The sequence below is a fragment of the Malaya genurostris genome, chromosome 2, assembly GCF_030247185.1.
Source record: "Malaya genurostris strain Urasoe2022 chromosome 2, Malgen_1.1, whole genome shotgun sequence".
NCBI classification, from domain to species: domain Eukaryota; kingdom Metazoa; phylum Arthropoda; class Insecta; order Diptera; family Culicidae; genus Malaya; species Malaya genurostris.
The window spans coordinates 20,292,615-20,309,218 of NC_080571.1; the positions used below are offsets into that span (position 1 = coordinate 20,292,615).

Consider the following 16,604-nt stretch of genomic DNA (forward strand, 5'->3'; position numbering starts at 1 on the left):
TTCAACGGTCTGTTTCAAAATCGGCAAACGAAGGTCCCGTGTTGGCCTCTCGTTGAACGATTGATTGGACTTTCATTGGACCAATGATCCAACGTATTGGACCAATGAAGGACCACCATTGAACGTTTTTTTTTCTAAGTGGGAAATCTATGCGGGAGCTAATGGAAAAAAGAAGTACAACCGTTTATCAATAGAAGCGCTGTCAGTGTCTCCGTACAGTGGAACATTGAAAGATTTACTTGATTTCTGAAGAAAAGAAGCTTTCTATGGTTTTCGTCTTCGTGCTCAGTCAGTTCCGAAAATTCGCCCACGTGGTTTCCTCTTGTAGCTCGTTGATTTGCGCCAACTTCGGTCACTCACGCTCGCTGGGAAAACAAACAAAGAGAGAGAGAGAGATTTGCTCTACTGCAAAAAAAAACCCGCACTCTCACTCACGGATCAGTTCGATGCAACGCCAGCATCGTTCAACATAACCCAGTAGCACGTCTCAAATCGTACTCATGAATTTTCGATGCTACCGCTTCGTGCTCCACAACGGAACGCATCCGAACAGAACCGTAGCAACCTAAGCCGAGACGGTAGTTGTTGATTCAGTTGATCGTTCGCTCTCGATCGCAGTAGACGTTTGTTTTGTTTGGATTATTTTCCCCAGTCGGGTCGCGACCGGTACGTGCGCGTGTTTTAGCCTCGCACCAGCATCGCGCGTCGTTTTGATTGCTGACGCGCCCTCGTCTCCACCGACCGCGCATGATCGGCATACCTGTCGGTCCGGAGAAGAGCTGATCCGATCATCAGCAGCCTCACTTGTGCGGGTGGCCTCTTTTTGGGGCCTTTTGGCGTGGCTGATGCCCGGTTGCATTGCCGATTGTCGGACTGACTGTGGAAATCTGTCGTTTTCGGATTGTTTTCGTCGTCGAGTCTTCTTTTGAGGGGGACAAAATGTACAACGAATATAAATATTTCTGTCGTCGCGCCAATAGCACTAAATCGGCTTGATGAAATAATGAGTCGGATTCGGTTGGATTCCTTGTTGCAGTCGTGAAACCCGGGAAGCGCTTTTGTGGTTTATTTCAAGTTGAAGATCATTTCGAGTAGATTGTAGAAAGTTTGACGCAGTGCAAAATGTCTGTCAAAAGCTGTTTAAATTGTGTTTAAACAAGTGTTTTATGGCTTTAGTGAAAAATGTGTTGGTAGCGGTTAACTTAGCAAGGTTAGTATGTATTGAAAGCTACACTGAAATAAATTACCCGAATGGAATTCATCTCAACTCCATTGAATTCATATCATTGAAAATTGGTTTGAAACAAATACTCTTGTAGGTTGAAAGAATCCAAAATGTAGATGAGTCTCGTTTCAAAATTAGCATCCATATAGGAAATACTATTCATTTTGTATTGTAACCGAACTCTACACCAATCGTCGGATGATATTAAAAAGATTTTCGTAGTGTTTTTTTTATTATGTAGTCCTTATAACGCGCATGATATTAGGACAAAATATTATGGAAATTATACAACTGGAAATATAACTAAATTAAAATGCAAATGACCTACATTTAAAAGCACTAATTATGCTCTAGTTCAACTTTAATACATTTCATATACAGTGAAATCGTGCGATAGGCCCTTTTGAAAGCTATACTTCAAATGATCTATGCTGGGTTTGAAAAAAGCATCAACAAACTGTAACTTGACATAAACGTCTTGTTTCCTATTTCAATGTGAATGATATGGCATCGGTAAGTCGCATCAGGTGCCCTCAGATAAAAAATAATGTTACTGAAGATTACTTATGTACCTAATTCTCGCTGTGCCTTCTGCCGGCGTTTAAAACAGATACTTTAAACTTTTTTTTTCATCGGAACTGTCTTTATGAAGTATTCAAATAAAATTTGTGGCTGTTCCCGAGAGAAGGTTATTGCATTACACTTCTTTACGTTTACTGTCATGTTATTTCTGTAACACATATCTAAGACCTTCTAAATATTTATATAGCACAACAATCCACAAGACTTGTGATGATGCCATACATTCCTACTTAAAATGACGACAATTTACTGCATAGATTAGCACAGCCGATTCGTGGAGAACGGAAAAAAGCTTCTAAATTTATAGGTCATATTAGTAGATGGTCATACAAATTTACTTTGGCTCTACTGGTTTCGGATTAAGGTTACGGAAGTAGTGGTCTGAAGTTCCAAAACGAAACTCACATAAATTTCTCAGAGATAAATTAACGTTTAAGCACAGATAATAGTACGAGAAAGCCAAATCAGTTGAACGAGGGTGATGCCCAAGTAATTGAAACCTAAACCGTAGACTTTAGCCATGGTAGCGATGCTCATGTGCTTCATGTATAGTCATTTCACAGCGATTGTGGTCTTCAACCGCTTCATTAATGCATGCTTATACTGGCTTTTTCTGATTTGAGGTAGTTCTCCAAAAGTATACTATGCCGATCCCAAAAACCCGACATTATGATCTTTCCATCCCACTCAGGCACTTGTCCCGCTTCGAAACACGCGTACTGACTTCAGTCTACTGGCGGGTAATCATTCTGTTCTCTGGCGTATGATAATGGATTCAGCCAAAGATGTACTTGAAGTGCGCTTGCGTTCGTCTTTCTAGCCTTAAATAAGTATGTGCGGGATCCAGCGGCAGGATATCTTTCTCATTCGCAGAATCTGGCTCGCGCACTTTCTCTTTCCGGTCGTCCAGTACCATTTTGTGGACTATTATTTTTGTCATTTATTTTACCCCGGTTTCATCCTCCATTTTTTGTGGTTTTAACTCTGTTCTGCTTCGCAGGACCTGCTGCTACGTGCTTTATCGGCAGTGGAGTTTTGACCATCACGTAACTCTCAAAACCTCTATCTCACGGTGTAATCTACAAGATCAACAGCCCCATAATATTTATCAAACTTTATGTTTCGTTTCTGTTTCTCATTTCGGTAACATTCAAAATATCGAAACCGTTGAACCATGTGAAATCACATTTAAATTTACTGAATACCCTCATATAAAAAAACTAAAGATTCTTTCATGGATAGAATAGAACACAATTTATGCTCATGTTCCTTCAAAATTAGATACTAATTTTCGTTTCGATAAGACATATCATCGTGCTAATTTCGATCAGTGTATTTCATGTCGTCGTAGGATCATTTCTAAACATTTAATAATTTTGACATTTTCAGTAAATTTTGCAAATAAGTGACTTATCAATATGTTAAAATTGGGATGCCAAAACGCTTTTTAACGCCTAGTTTTTCGTTAGAGCTGTTAGTAGAATATTGTTACCGATAGTACTGTTGTTGTACCGTTTAATTTTACTATGTCACGTTATTACACTCTCACAAAGTCACTATTTTCACAGTCACTTTTTTCACAAAAGTGTATCTAACGTTATAATACAGATAACACTGAGGAAGGATGTAAATAACATTCCGAAATATGTATCTGTATTATAACGTTTGATACACTTTTGTGAAAAAAGTGACTTTGTGAGAGTGTAATGACGTGACATAGTAAAATTCAACGGTACAACAACAGTACTATTAGTGACCTATAACTTACAAAAAGTAACGCATACAACGCTTCCTAACACACAAAACTTACAAAAATGTAACGGATATAACGCCTCATAACGCTTGTACCTTTTAAAAATGTAACACATTTTAGTAACACCTGAAACTTCTATAGCTCACAAAAAAGTAACACATGTAACGCTTCGTAATGCCTATAACTTACAAAACTTTATAATTCCTATAACTTACTGAAAAGTAACGCATGTAACGCTTCCTAACGTCAAAGCTCACAAAAAGTAACACGTGTAAGGCTTCGTAACGCCTATAACTTACAAAAAAGTAACGTATTCAACACTTCGTAACGCCTGTACTTACAAAAAAAGTAATGCATGTAACACTTCGTAACACTTGGAACTTCCTTAAAAGTAACGCATCGTAACGCCTGTAACTTACGCAAGGTATCGCTTCGTAACACCTAAAACTTACTAAAAAGTAAGGAGTGTAAAGCATCACAACGCTTGTATCTTACAAACGAATAACGTTTCGTAACGTCTAGAACTCATACAAATTAACGTATGTAACGCTTCATAACGCGTTGAAACTCACGAAAAGTAACGCATGTAACGCTTCGTAACACCTTTATACTCCTTAAAAGTAACGCTTGGTAACGCTTCATAACGCTGCGTCACGCCTATAACTTAGTGAAAAGTAACGCATGTAACACTTCGTAACACCTGTAATTCACAACAATAACGCACGTAACACCTACAACTCACGAAAAACTAACGCATGTCACGTTTCGTAACACCTGTAACTTACAAAAAGTAACGCTTCGTAACGCCTAAAACTTACTGAAAAGTAAGGCATGTAACGCATCACAACGCATGTATTGTTCAAACGAGTAATGCTTGTATTTTATAAACGAATAACGTTTGTAACGCTTCGTAACGTCCATAACTAAAAAAAATGTAACGCTTCGTAACGCCTATAGCTCTCGAAAAAGTAACACATGTAACGCTTCGTAATGCCTATAACTTACAAAATGGTAACGCATGCAACGCTTCGTAACGCCTATAACTTCCTTAAAAGTAACGCATCGTAACTCGTTTACCGCAAGAATTCAACCCTTATAACGGTTTTGAGCATTCATTATTTCCACAAAAGAAACTCATATGATTTGTAACCGTCAATCTGAGAAAATGATCGTATGCAACGCTTTCTAGCTCCTTTAACTTAATGTAACGCTTCCCATCTCACGATAAACATTTCAGTTTGGTTTCACATCTCATTCAAGTCAGTCGATAAAACAAAACCGCTTACGTTCGGGACAGAAGAAACCAAGTACAGTATTGTGTAGTGAACAATAGAACGAACCTCGAAATGAGTGAACCAAACGAACAAAAGCTACCGCCGACACGAAAGAATACAATTGTTGTTGACTTCAGGCAGTGCAAAATTCGACCTTCGATACGAGAACTTGAAGGTTTGCTTAAGGAGCAAATGCATCTTGACATTAAACGTGTTCATTTACTTCAATGCAATAAGACGAATAATGTTGCTTACATCCAGTTTTATAAAGAGTTAAATGCAATTCAATTCGCAAAAGACAATAACAATGTGCACTATGTGGAGCACGAGAACATTAGGTACAACATTCCAGTATATATGGATGATAGTGCTATAGAAGTGCGTGTGCATGATCTTCACTCTAGCGTCACCGATTCTTATATTCGCAAAACTATGTCCCAATACGGAGAGATTCTCTCTATCGAAAAAGAAAAGTGGAAGAATTTTTATTCCAAATGGCGTACGTGTATTACGCATACACTTTAAGAGGCCTATACCTTCTTATGTGATTTTCGGTCAAGACACAAGAGTTCCGTGCAAATCACTTGTTACCTATGACAATCAGATGGCCACATATCAATATTGCCAAAAAGCTGTTCACTACGGTAAGCCATGTGATAAACTGGACAAGGAGACAACCACACCAAATGACAACGATACTTCCTTCACACCAACCCCAAGCAACCTCAGTACATCTGTGACAGCCACCAACAACAATGAATAATCCCCTTCAACGAATTCATCATCATCCTTTATAGAACAAAGTACACCAGCTGCAGTTAACAACTTACCCTCCAACCAACCAGCAATTGCAACCAATGTACAACAAGGCGCATCTACAGCAACTAGCAACGAAATAAAGACGGGAATCGACAACAATACCATCGATGCGGCAAAGGATGACGAGACGAACCACGAACGAAGTGCCCCTCAATCCTCGCAGGAGGGATATGGAAGCTCCTCTCCCCCTACAAAAAGGGGGACAATGAGATCCAACTAAAGAAAAATAATTTAAAAAATCGGCTCAATCGGCCACGTAAAGCTCATACGCAAATAGGCCTGAATAAAAAATATCTTTAAAAAAAATATAAAAAATGGAACATTTTTTCATATTGAGGACGAGTACAGCGTGATGGGTAAGCCGATGCCTTTCACGCAACGTGCCTGGGTTCAACTCTCATCCCCGCACATAGGGTCAGAAAGTTTTTCTAGCCCGAAGAGGCGAGTGACCTTAAGGTTAAAACCTCTATAATCGAAACAAAAATAAATTTCCATAGTACTTTTACTTAGGCTTTGACTCAGATAGGCCTCAATAAACCGTTAAGAAAAATCAACGGACATGTTATTTTTCCTGTTCCAAGTTTTTTTAAGCTCAAAATTACCCTATCTGCAATTCATGCGGCACCAGTATCGTGAATGGAATATTGAGAACTACAGCTTTACCGAGTCATAACTTTGTTTTTAGTCAATCGATTTTCGAAATAGATTTGTCTACTCAAAGTTATAGTGAAAACTGTATATACATGACTTCAGAAAAGATCATTCTTTTTACAATGATCGTAAATATATCAATTTTCATCACATATTACATTAAAGAATTAATAGTTGAATGCAATGAACTGGATCTCTGTTCAACACAATAGATAATCAAAAATTTCATGTGAATAAATTCCCTAGCTAATTGTTAAACCATTGATACCACACGGATAAAAATGATTGATATCATGAACAATAACGCATCTTACATAGAAATTTTCATAATATCAATCATTTTGCTCATGAATTTTAATGAGATGACATGATTCATGATTTCATGATTAAAATATCATGGTACCGGCTATAGATTTTTATCCGTGCAATACTCCTCTTCAAATTTTTAGTAACATATAATGTTTGTTTACTTTGCACGTTTTGTTCAACGGTTGCTCAGTTAAATCACCTGGAGTTTGATTCGGAATTCAGACCGATCTCGAATTAAATTATTATACTGAATTTCGAATCAAATTCCAGGTGATTTAACTGGTATGATTGCCTGAAAAACTATTCCTCACTTTTGATCAACTCCCAGCTCACACTGTTCTAATCTATGCGAATATAACTTTTTTTTCATTTTAGATTACCCAAGTGTTACGATTCGATTCGCACTATTTGCATCTACTTTTTGCACGATCGACAACGAAACTCGACCCGACCCGACCCGACGTCAGTTAGTCGGTGAAGTGACAAAGCGGAATCGAATTGTGAATTGATATAGGTGCTAATTACTTTGAGGTTACCAAGGGTTGACAGCCGACAGGAATATCGGGGACATAATCGACGTCAATCCAGGCGCTGCGCAAGCCGAGTTCCCTTGTGGTAGGCTCGACTGCTAGCAAGAACCCATGGCCGTGGCGGATGTCCTACCAGCCTACTGAGATCGTGGTACATTACGTGCCAACTTGCGTCACCGTAACCGCTATCGAAAGAATGTGTGTATTGTTTTCGCACACTGCACACGCCTGCTATGATTAATGCCGATTAGGTGATTGGCATTGGTTCGAAGCCAGCCTGTAGGCTGCTGTAAAAAGTGTTCTGCGCGATCGTTTTTTCTTCTTCGGGTTTTTAGTACGTTCCGGGCAAATAATTGAATTTCATTCGCCTTCTATCCTGCTGTTTCATGCGTAGTGACGCACACGCCGATATCGGATTATCATTTGAATGGGATGGAAAAAGAGTGATCGAGTAAAAAAAAAAATTGGAATTCGAGGCCTTTTTTTCTGCCAAGGTCAATTCGTTGCTACGAGATCCAGTCGAGTTGATGTGTGAGTGTTTTTTGTTTTGAGGACGGTGTTTTTCTCGAATTCAGCATAGTGAACGAGTGTGTAGATTGGTATTTTTTTTCAAAAGAAACAAGTGTGGTTCCTGTCATCCAGAATAGCGACCAGGTGTTTTGTTGTTCGTCGGCTACCAAAAATGAGATGATTCAAATGGAATAATGAATTTGGTTTTTATTCTGTTTTTATGATATGACGTGGAAAGTGCGGTCGAAGTTATGTGAAGAATGCTGAGTTAGAATCGATTAAAGTGAAGTGAAGTGAAATTAAATTGTTTTTTTTTGTACGATTGAAGCGTGTTGTGCTACAAGTACGAATTCTCTGGAGAAATCAAGGGAATAGCAAAGGTAAGAGTAATTTCATTACAGATGGAATTAGTTTAACACAGGTGATTATTGTTACTTCAGTGAAACATTTTCAATTGCGGTCATTAAACCAAGATATGTAGAACATTGCCCCTGTTTTTCGGCTGACTTTGCATACTTACTTTGATTCATAGCATACAGAACCATTGCACAGTGGGGAAAATGGACCAAAAATAGGACGATGTTTTGGAGGCATGATACAGCTAACCGCAAAGCACGTTTTTTGGTGTAAAATGGTCAGTAAATTCGATTCCATGTATTTAGAAGGACCACACGAAACGCTATCATGTTAATTTTACCCCAGGATCCCTTTTTGTACTATGTTGTATTCAAGACTAGCTATATATAACAAAAAAAAACGAAGTACTTGCAGAAGAGTGGATAGAGTTCTTCTAATGTAAAAACGTGCTTAATCCACCTAGCAGTGAGATGATACCTTTTTTTTATCAATCCGCATGTGTTTTTTGCATGAATATTCTTCGGTGTTTTAGTTCTCATGACATTATTTTAATGACCGTCGTTTTAAGCGGCAATGTGAGATTTTAATCACTCATTACTCTGTAATGTGTAAACTGCAAATCGGATCGAATTTGAATCAAAACGTGTGACAATCGAATGAACATTCCATGATATGTCGAAGTAAGTTCCACTTTAGAGTTTTTCGTCATTATTTATGGTACTACCAGAGCCGGTATTCAGAAACCAGCATAACCCAAACCGATTCGTATGGCCATGAATAATTTTGACGAATAAATTGCAATAGTTTTGAGTCCAACTTTAAAGCTTTTGGGAATGTCATCTTCTATATCGGTTTGAATTTTAAAAATTCATCATCCTGTAATTTCAGAATTGGATAAAATTCATTAATTTTGTATGGGACCATAAATTTATTTCAATTTGAGTTTTTGTTATTGAAATTGGAAGTGGCTTTTTTGAGAAAACGATTGAGTTTTGAGAAACGATTCGATACTGGAACCGGAATTCAAAAATCGGTGTAGCCGAAGTCAGACAAATTCACCTGAGTAGCTGTATAGTTTACATTTGTTTCAAAATGTTTGAAAATCAGTGTAGATATTTTTGAGAAATCGTAGTGCGAATGAAATTTTTGGATACTTTCCGAATAGAAAACTGAATACCACTAAAACTGAAATAAGTTTATTTGTTTATCGACTATGATTCTTAGATTCCATTTGAATTTCGAATCGGTTCAGCCATCTACGAGAAAAATTAGTTACACAATTTTAATTTCGTTTCACATATCATCATGTAGTTCTGGAACCAGAAGTCGGATTCAAACATAATTTAAGAACCTTGTTTGGGAGCATACGACTTTTCATATGAATGTGAGTTTGTAGAAAACGGTTGAGTCTTCTCCGAGAAAATTGAGTAAAATTATTTGTCACACATGCATTTGCTGATCTTGACGAACTGATTCGAATGGTATATGGGTGTTATGTTCTTCAAGCATCTATTGCTGTAAGTAGCTAACTTTAATATAATTATGGAATAGCTTTCAACTCGTAAATGATGCCGTCTTTGTCGCCATCTGGTTTATATATGTCATATTCAAACGATTACGTTGCCAAAACGAACCGTGCTAAAATCGGTCCGAGGCAAAATGTCATGAAAAAGGATGCTGTACGCAGTCTTTTTGGAACTTAGGAAAAATCGCACGTAACAGTATGAAAAATCATGTTTCACGATGCTCCCTTCATACAGCGCTCAAAACTCCTACTGCTGGAATAGGGGGAAAAGTCGCTTACACAAAAATAACGATATCTCCGTTAAAAATGGACGGATTTGAACAATCTATGGCTTGCTGGATAGGTATTACAGTGCGAAATCTAAGTAATATTTTGTTTTCAAGTTCAAGTGTGGCAGATACTGTCAAAAATCAATTTTGACATAAAACTTCGTATAACTCAAAAAGTAAACATCTCAAAACCATTTAATAGCGTTCTGGGTGACGGGGAGATCTTTCATTTGCGACTAGTTTGATCAAAATCGGTTCGGCCATCTCTGAGATCTCGACATCTTTGTTGAAAAAACACACACACACAAACCCACACACATACACACACAGGGACATTTGCTCAGTTCGTCGAGCTGAATCGATTGGTATATGACACTCGGCCCTCCGGGCCTCGGAATTTTTTTCTAAAGTATGAGCGAATTCTATACCTATTTTTTATATTTGTAAAAAAAGGTAAAAAGTCTAACAAATCGGTTGCACATATTTTTAATGACAGCAACAAACTCGTTGTTATACCGTTTTACCCCATTTCTTTTCTAGGTATAATATTCTGTGGAAATATGATCTACAATCCAAAAGCAGATCTAATACGATCTATCAATATTGGTTCATATTGCGTACAGAACATCTGTGGTCCAATTAAATACAAGTATCCAGTTTATCCCGTTTCACCCCAATTTATTTCGAAAGTCGTATCATTGGTTTAGTATTCATTCGCATTCCGAAAGGAGACTGATTGCGGTTGATGATAATCGATTGATATTATGAAGAAAGACCTAAAATAAGATTACAAATGGATTCAATGACCGCAAGCGTCTTGTTATACCGTTTTACCCCAATTTATTCTATAACTGAGTCTTTTGATAAATATCCAGAACCAGATCCATTACGAACTATCAATATTGCTCCATATTACGTAGAAAACTTCAGTGATCCAAATACACATAATGGGAATGACAGTACTAGCCCGTTCAACCCTTTTTAACCTTTTATTTTATAAATTGTATCGCTGTTATAGTTTTCTTCGGTTCTTTCTGAACCAGAAATACGACTTATGAAATAAATTGGAGTAAGACGGTATAACAAGATTTGTCCGGTCATTGAACCTATTTTTACTCTACTTTTTAGGGCTTTCTTCGTAATATCAAACGATTCAAATAAACTGCAATCAGCCTCCTTCCGGTAAGCGGAAGAAAGTTTAAACAGAAAAACGACTTATGAAATAAATTGGGGTAAAAAGGTATAACAATATTCGCGTGATCATTGAAACTATTTGTAATCCTATTTTTAGCTCTTTCTTCGTAACATCAATGGATTTTAATCAACTGCAATAAGCATACTATCGGAATGCGAAAGAAAGTTCACCCAGTATACGACTTATTAAATAAATTGGGATAAAGGGGGTTAAACAGGTTAGTACTGTCATTCACATTATCACTGAAGTTTTGTACGTAATATGGATCAATATTGATATCTGCTTCGGAATTGTAAATCTGAGTTCAACATAGCATTATGTTTGTGGGAAAATTGAGGTAAAACGATGTAACACGATTCATGCGATCATGGAAACTATCTGCTAACAATTTTTTGAGGTTATATTCGAAACTTAGTACTGCCTTGTTTAACCATAATTGGCCCAAACACCGATCAGTAGAACTTAGTAGTAAATTCATGGAAGAAGATGACTTGAGGTAAAACATAATACAGTTATTTGCGGTCGATCTTATTAAAAACAATTTTTATAGAATTATTGAGCTGAGTCGTGTTTCGATTGTTTTTTCCCCACTGTGAATTGCATGGCTGGTGATACGACATTAATAATACTTCCAGGTCGGTACTCGAACATACGACAACTGACTTGTAAGACTTGTGCCCTATGCATTGATCTGCCAATCCGGAATTAGTTGACATTCTAAAATACTAATAGTTTTTAAGCCATCTAGCAAAACTATGTTAAGGTTTATCTAAAGACAAATGAGTCTTGAGCTGAATTTTAACATATCACTACTAACGAGCATCAGATGGAGAGAGAGAGAGAGAAAATGAAAATGCATCAAACAGCGAAAAATGGAAATTTGCGAAAAAGTATCGGACTCGAACTTTCGCCCTTTCACCTTCAATTTTTAATGAGACATTTGACACTGTGTTTTCGACACAAGTTGATAGATATCAGCCGAAATTGATGAGATAGCTACACGTACGCAGCATTCTAATCGTACATCAGTCAGTCTTGATTGGTGGTCATTCTTGACTAATTTCATAGTTGAAAATAACTGTTCACAAAAATCCGTACTTTCGAACAGAGACATCATTTGCTCTGCATCTTTCGTCTAAGGTGGACAATACTCGGGGCTTATTGTTTACTAAGAAAAATACATTTTTTAAATCAGTATTATTCTGCATTTCAATCACTTCCATTTGAATGTCTGTTCAAAAGATTGCTTCAGTTTTTACATCGTCATATAAAGGAACACGTTCTTAGCATTGTCAGTAATTCCGAAATTGGATGTTTTATGGGAATAAAGTTCACAAGCGCAGTTTGGGAAAGTCGGTTCTGCCATCTTCCAGAACAATAAGTGCTCATTTTTCATTGATTTTGCTCGTATCACTCTATAATTCTAGAACCGGAAGTCAGATCTAAATGACACCTAGAGATCTCGAATGAGGTCAAAAGGCCTTTCATATGAACACGAGTTTGTGGAAAGTGGTTACAAGCCGTCAATTTTCATATTGATATAGCCTTTCTCTATAAGAATGATAAAAACGTATTGTTTGCCCGAGAAAGAATCGACCCAATTTTTGATTTTCTCGTCTGTAGTAAAGCGCAATTCCACTAAGAGTGGTCTTCGCCCAACGAAATCTATCGTATTCGAATATCACCAAGTCTGACGAGAAGAAGTTTTCTGTTTGAACCACAGAATGTGGCCAGCCATTGTCGTGATAGAAGACAACGGATTCTTAGCTGGTCTTGGTTAAAAACGAATTAGTTGGCAATTCAGTAAAATTTCACGTCACTCAATTGAAATCGAATGTGATATACAAAGCCATCCACTGTGATGTGATAAACCCTAATCTTAGTACTCAAATCTTCTTCCAAGAAAGTCTTTCGGGGGGCACTGTTCTGTCCTTCCATCACGTGAACTGTTATTTATGTGAAATTTCCATCTACGGCTGCCCAACCGTTCTAAAAACAAAAGTCTTCTTACTAATTAGCTGTTTGCACATGCTCACGGAGATGTTTCGACAATTCGATGGCTCAAGCGGCGATTGTTTACTCTACAGCAATCAATTTAAACCAACCTTTCGTTTCCAATCAAACTGATTACCACCGGCTCATTATTAAGTAAATCGAGTGAAAATATTTCCATACACCGAAGATGTGTTCATTGATTAGACCATTGACAGGAGCAGTGCGATGGAGGCTTCTCGCTGGAGGTGATGGGTTCGAACTGTCAGCACTTATTCATTACTTAATTCATAAAAAAAAACTTTGATAATAGAAGAGCGAAAAAAAGTATCAACCCTGCCTTCAAAAGTAAACATTTCGTCACATGCTGTCCGATTGCTGGTCGGCTGCGGGCAATAAAACTAATTTTTCATTGTTGTTGCTTCAAGTGCGTAAATCGAAAGAAAGTGGAACTTTGCCTTCTTCGATTTGTTTCCATTCCGCAGTGCACTTATCTGCCACCGCTAAAGCGCTAATGAAAAGTTCATCGAAGTCATCAGCGTTCGTGGCTGCTTCGGCGCACTATGTACTCGGCTTCCCGGTGGAATCTTCGTCGATGACGTCATCCTTTTATTCGATTCGCCTACTTTGCGATGTGCTAATGAGCCGTGCGAGTTTAATTAAAGAGAAAGAAAGAAAAAAACTAAACCATCGCTCCAGTGACGTATATATGAAACGATTGTTCGATTTTGATTTGTTGAAGTTGATTTTATTGGTCTCGAGTATGGGGCTTTTTTTACTAAAAGGCATCGGTAGCACATGGGGATGTCGGATTTTTTAAAATTCCTGGATTATTCAATGATTAAGTATAATTTTTAACTTAATCGATTGTCTGGGTTATTATTTGATTAATCGATCAATCGATGGATATTCCGACATCTCTAATAACAGAGACGAGGTCTACACGCAGAGAAATGGAGCATGTTTAAAATAACATAACTGCAAGTAGATTTTTTTACTTGATTTGTGATGATTTCTAGCTAGAATAAACTAAGCCTGAACTACTTTCTCTCTCTTCAAAATAAACAATGTTCTCTATTTGATTTGAATCAAAATTTTTGACTTGTCAAATGAGGAAAAATATTTGTTCCAGCTGATTGCAAATAAACTAACTATTTATTACATGACAAACAAAGTTGAAGTGAAGTTATCGGCAATGTCTATGTTGGTTCAATCCTGCTATATCTTGATATCAAGAAAAAAATTGGTTCAATTTATCTATGATCTTATTTGTGTAATGATACAAATAAGTTTACTGTTTATATAAACCGTATTAGTATTGTTTCATATTGGCCAGAGCGATTTTTGCTCCCACGGATAAAGTTTGTGCGTGTTTTATAAGTAAAATTTTATCTGCTTCTTTCATTTCCTAGAGAGTTTTCAGAACTTCAAGCGTATTTGTTGATAATTAATCATATTACTGAAAATGGCTAGATATCTTGAAAATTTGCCATATAAATCAAAAGCTTGTGTTTAGGACATTGAAAACGAATATAAATTGAAATAAAGTGAGGACCCAGCGCCTTCCAGTAAGAACATCCGGCTATATAATAACAAATTTAAGCTCTATTTCTTCGCGTTTCGCCTTCGGCTCGTCAGTGCTTAAAGCAGTTCAAATTGAACTGCCATCTCGTGCCTAGCAGTTCAACTTAAACCGCTAAGCAGACGCAAAGTTTGCACTACTTATGCAACCCTCAAACAATATTAACACAAGTGCTATATTATTTCTGACGTCTCAGGCGTAAACGAGTGACGGCTTATTACTGGCCGTCGCAGAATGTGAACATTTAGGGGTTTTGTTGGTTTGTACAAAAAGCACATATTTTGTTTCTATTTCTTCGCGTTTCGCCTTCGGCTCGTCAGTGCTTAAAAAACCCCTAAATGTTCACATTCTGCGACGGCCAGTAATAAGCCGTGTGAGGAATTAGTTTTCTCACCATTTGATGACCTACACAGAAAAAAAATTATGAATTTTACAGGTGACATAATTCTACATACAATACAATTCACAACTAATTAATTTTTCCAATGACGCAATATTCCACTCTCACAGAATTTTACTTGCTATGAGTGTTATTTGCACTCCGGTATCAAGGGCCGCTGTATGGATTTATATCCGAAGTTGTACACCTAATATAAGCCTTCAAAGTCGAGATATTTGATGAGCACGTGGAGATATGCTATTCCAAGCATTGTAATTTTCAGCAGTTCTTCAGTCAGAAAAAAATCCTACACGAGAAATAAACTCAATGAATCATTCTGAAATTTTAGCCCTCTGGACCAATTTTCACTAGTCAATTTTTCAAGTGATTGCATAAACTTTCAATATGTAAAGGCCAATTTTAATGTGACAACCTTGCACGCTATACGAAATTGAACAAAGCACACTGCGAACGGAGCAAAGCCACACGTACCGTACCGTCGGGTACTAGTTTTGCATCGTCATTTTGAGTGACGATTTGAATGTTTTGACACTCATCGCCCTATAACTTCGGAACTGGATGTCGGATCTGAATGAAACTGCACAGTATATTTTAAAATAATGAGAGCTTTAATTTGAATCATGATTGGTGAAAATCGGTTTAACCGTTGCTGAGAAATCGAAGTGAGTTCCATTTTTGGCCATTTTTTCTTCACCATTATCGGTGCTTTCGGAAGCGGAAACCGGGGACTAGTAGTCCCAAAGTAGTTTTGTATATTGTCTACACAGAAAGAAATAATGAAACTTACACGACATGTAAACCGATAGTACTATGAAATAGACATCGGTTGAAACGAAAATCTTATTTAAAACCATGATTGATGTAAAATTACATTAAAATTCATTTAGTTTTTCATTGAACAAGACTGTATATTTACAAACCGCTTCGTTTTGTAATGTAAATTTCCATTCAATTGCCTGCTCCAAATATGTGCATGAAAATAAATGTAAATTCACAAAATATTTCTATCTGTGTAACTAACAAGGTCTGCCAGCTAGATATGCCCCTCATTTCGCCATCGCTTGTGAATCGTACTGTAATACCGGAACCGAAAGTCGGATCTGGATCAACTTCTCGGGAACTTTTTAAAGAATTTCAAGACCTTTTATTTGCTTCTTAGTTTGAGAAAATCGAATGCGCCTTTTTTCATAAATTTTCTCATATTGCCGTGTAATTCCGGAACCGGAAGTCGGATTCAAATGAAACTCAGGAAAATTGTGTGAGGCCTTTCATTTGAATCTAAGTTTGTGAAAATCGGTTCTGCCATCGCTGAGAAACGTGTGTGACTATTTTCTCCATTTTTTTTGGTGCATTTCACCCTGTAATTCCGGAACCGGAAGTCGAGTCGGGATAAAATTTAATAGCAGACTATGGGACCATAAGACATTTTATTTGAATTTGAGTTCTGAGAAAATTGCATAACCTTTCTATATGAGAAAGGCAATAAACATCTTTAACCACCCACCATATTCTCAAGAATCTAGTCCCCTGCGCCTATGTTAATGTCGAAAAGATACCCCAGGGAAAAATACTTGGCTCGAATGAGAAAGTCCTCGCCGCAAATGAAGCCCATTTTGGGGACATGGACAAAT

General features: G+C 37.3%; 1 protein-coding gene across 1 annotated transcript in view; it reads left to right on the forward strand.

Moving 5' to 3' along the window:
* Nucleotides 1–596: 596 nt before the first annotated feature.
* Nucleotides 597–16,604, forward strand: part of LOC131427522 (uncharacterized) — a 103,681-nt gene continuing 87,673 nt past the window's right edge. The window contains exons 1-2 of the mRNA XM_058590789.1: nt 597–1,210; nt 6,989–8,033. The gene's annotated coding sequence lies outside the window, so the exon portion shown is untranslated. The remainder of the gene's footprint in view (nt 1,211–6,988; nt 8,034–16,604) is intronic.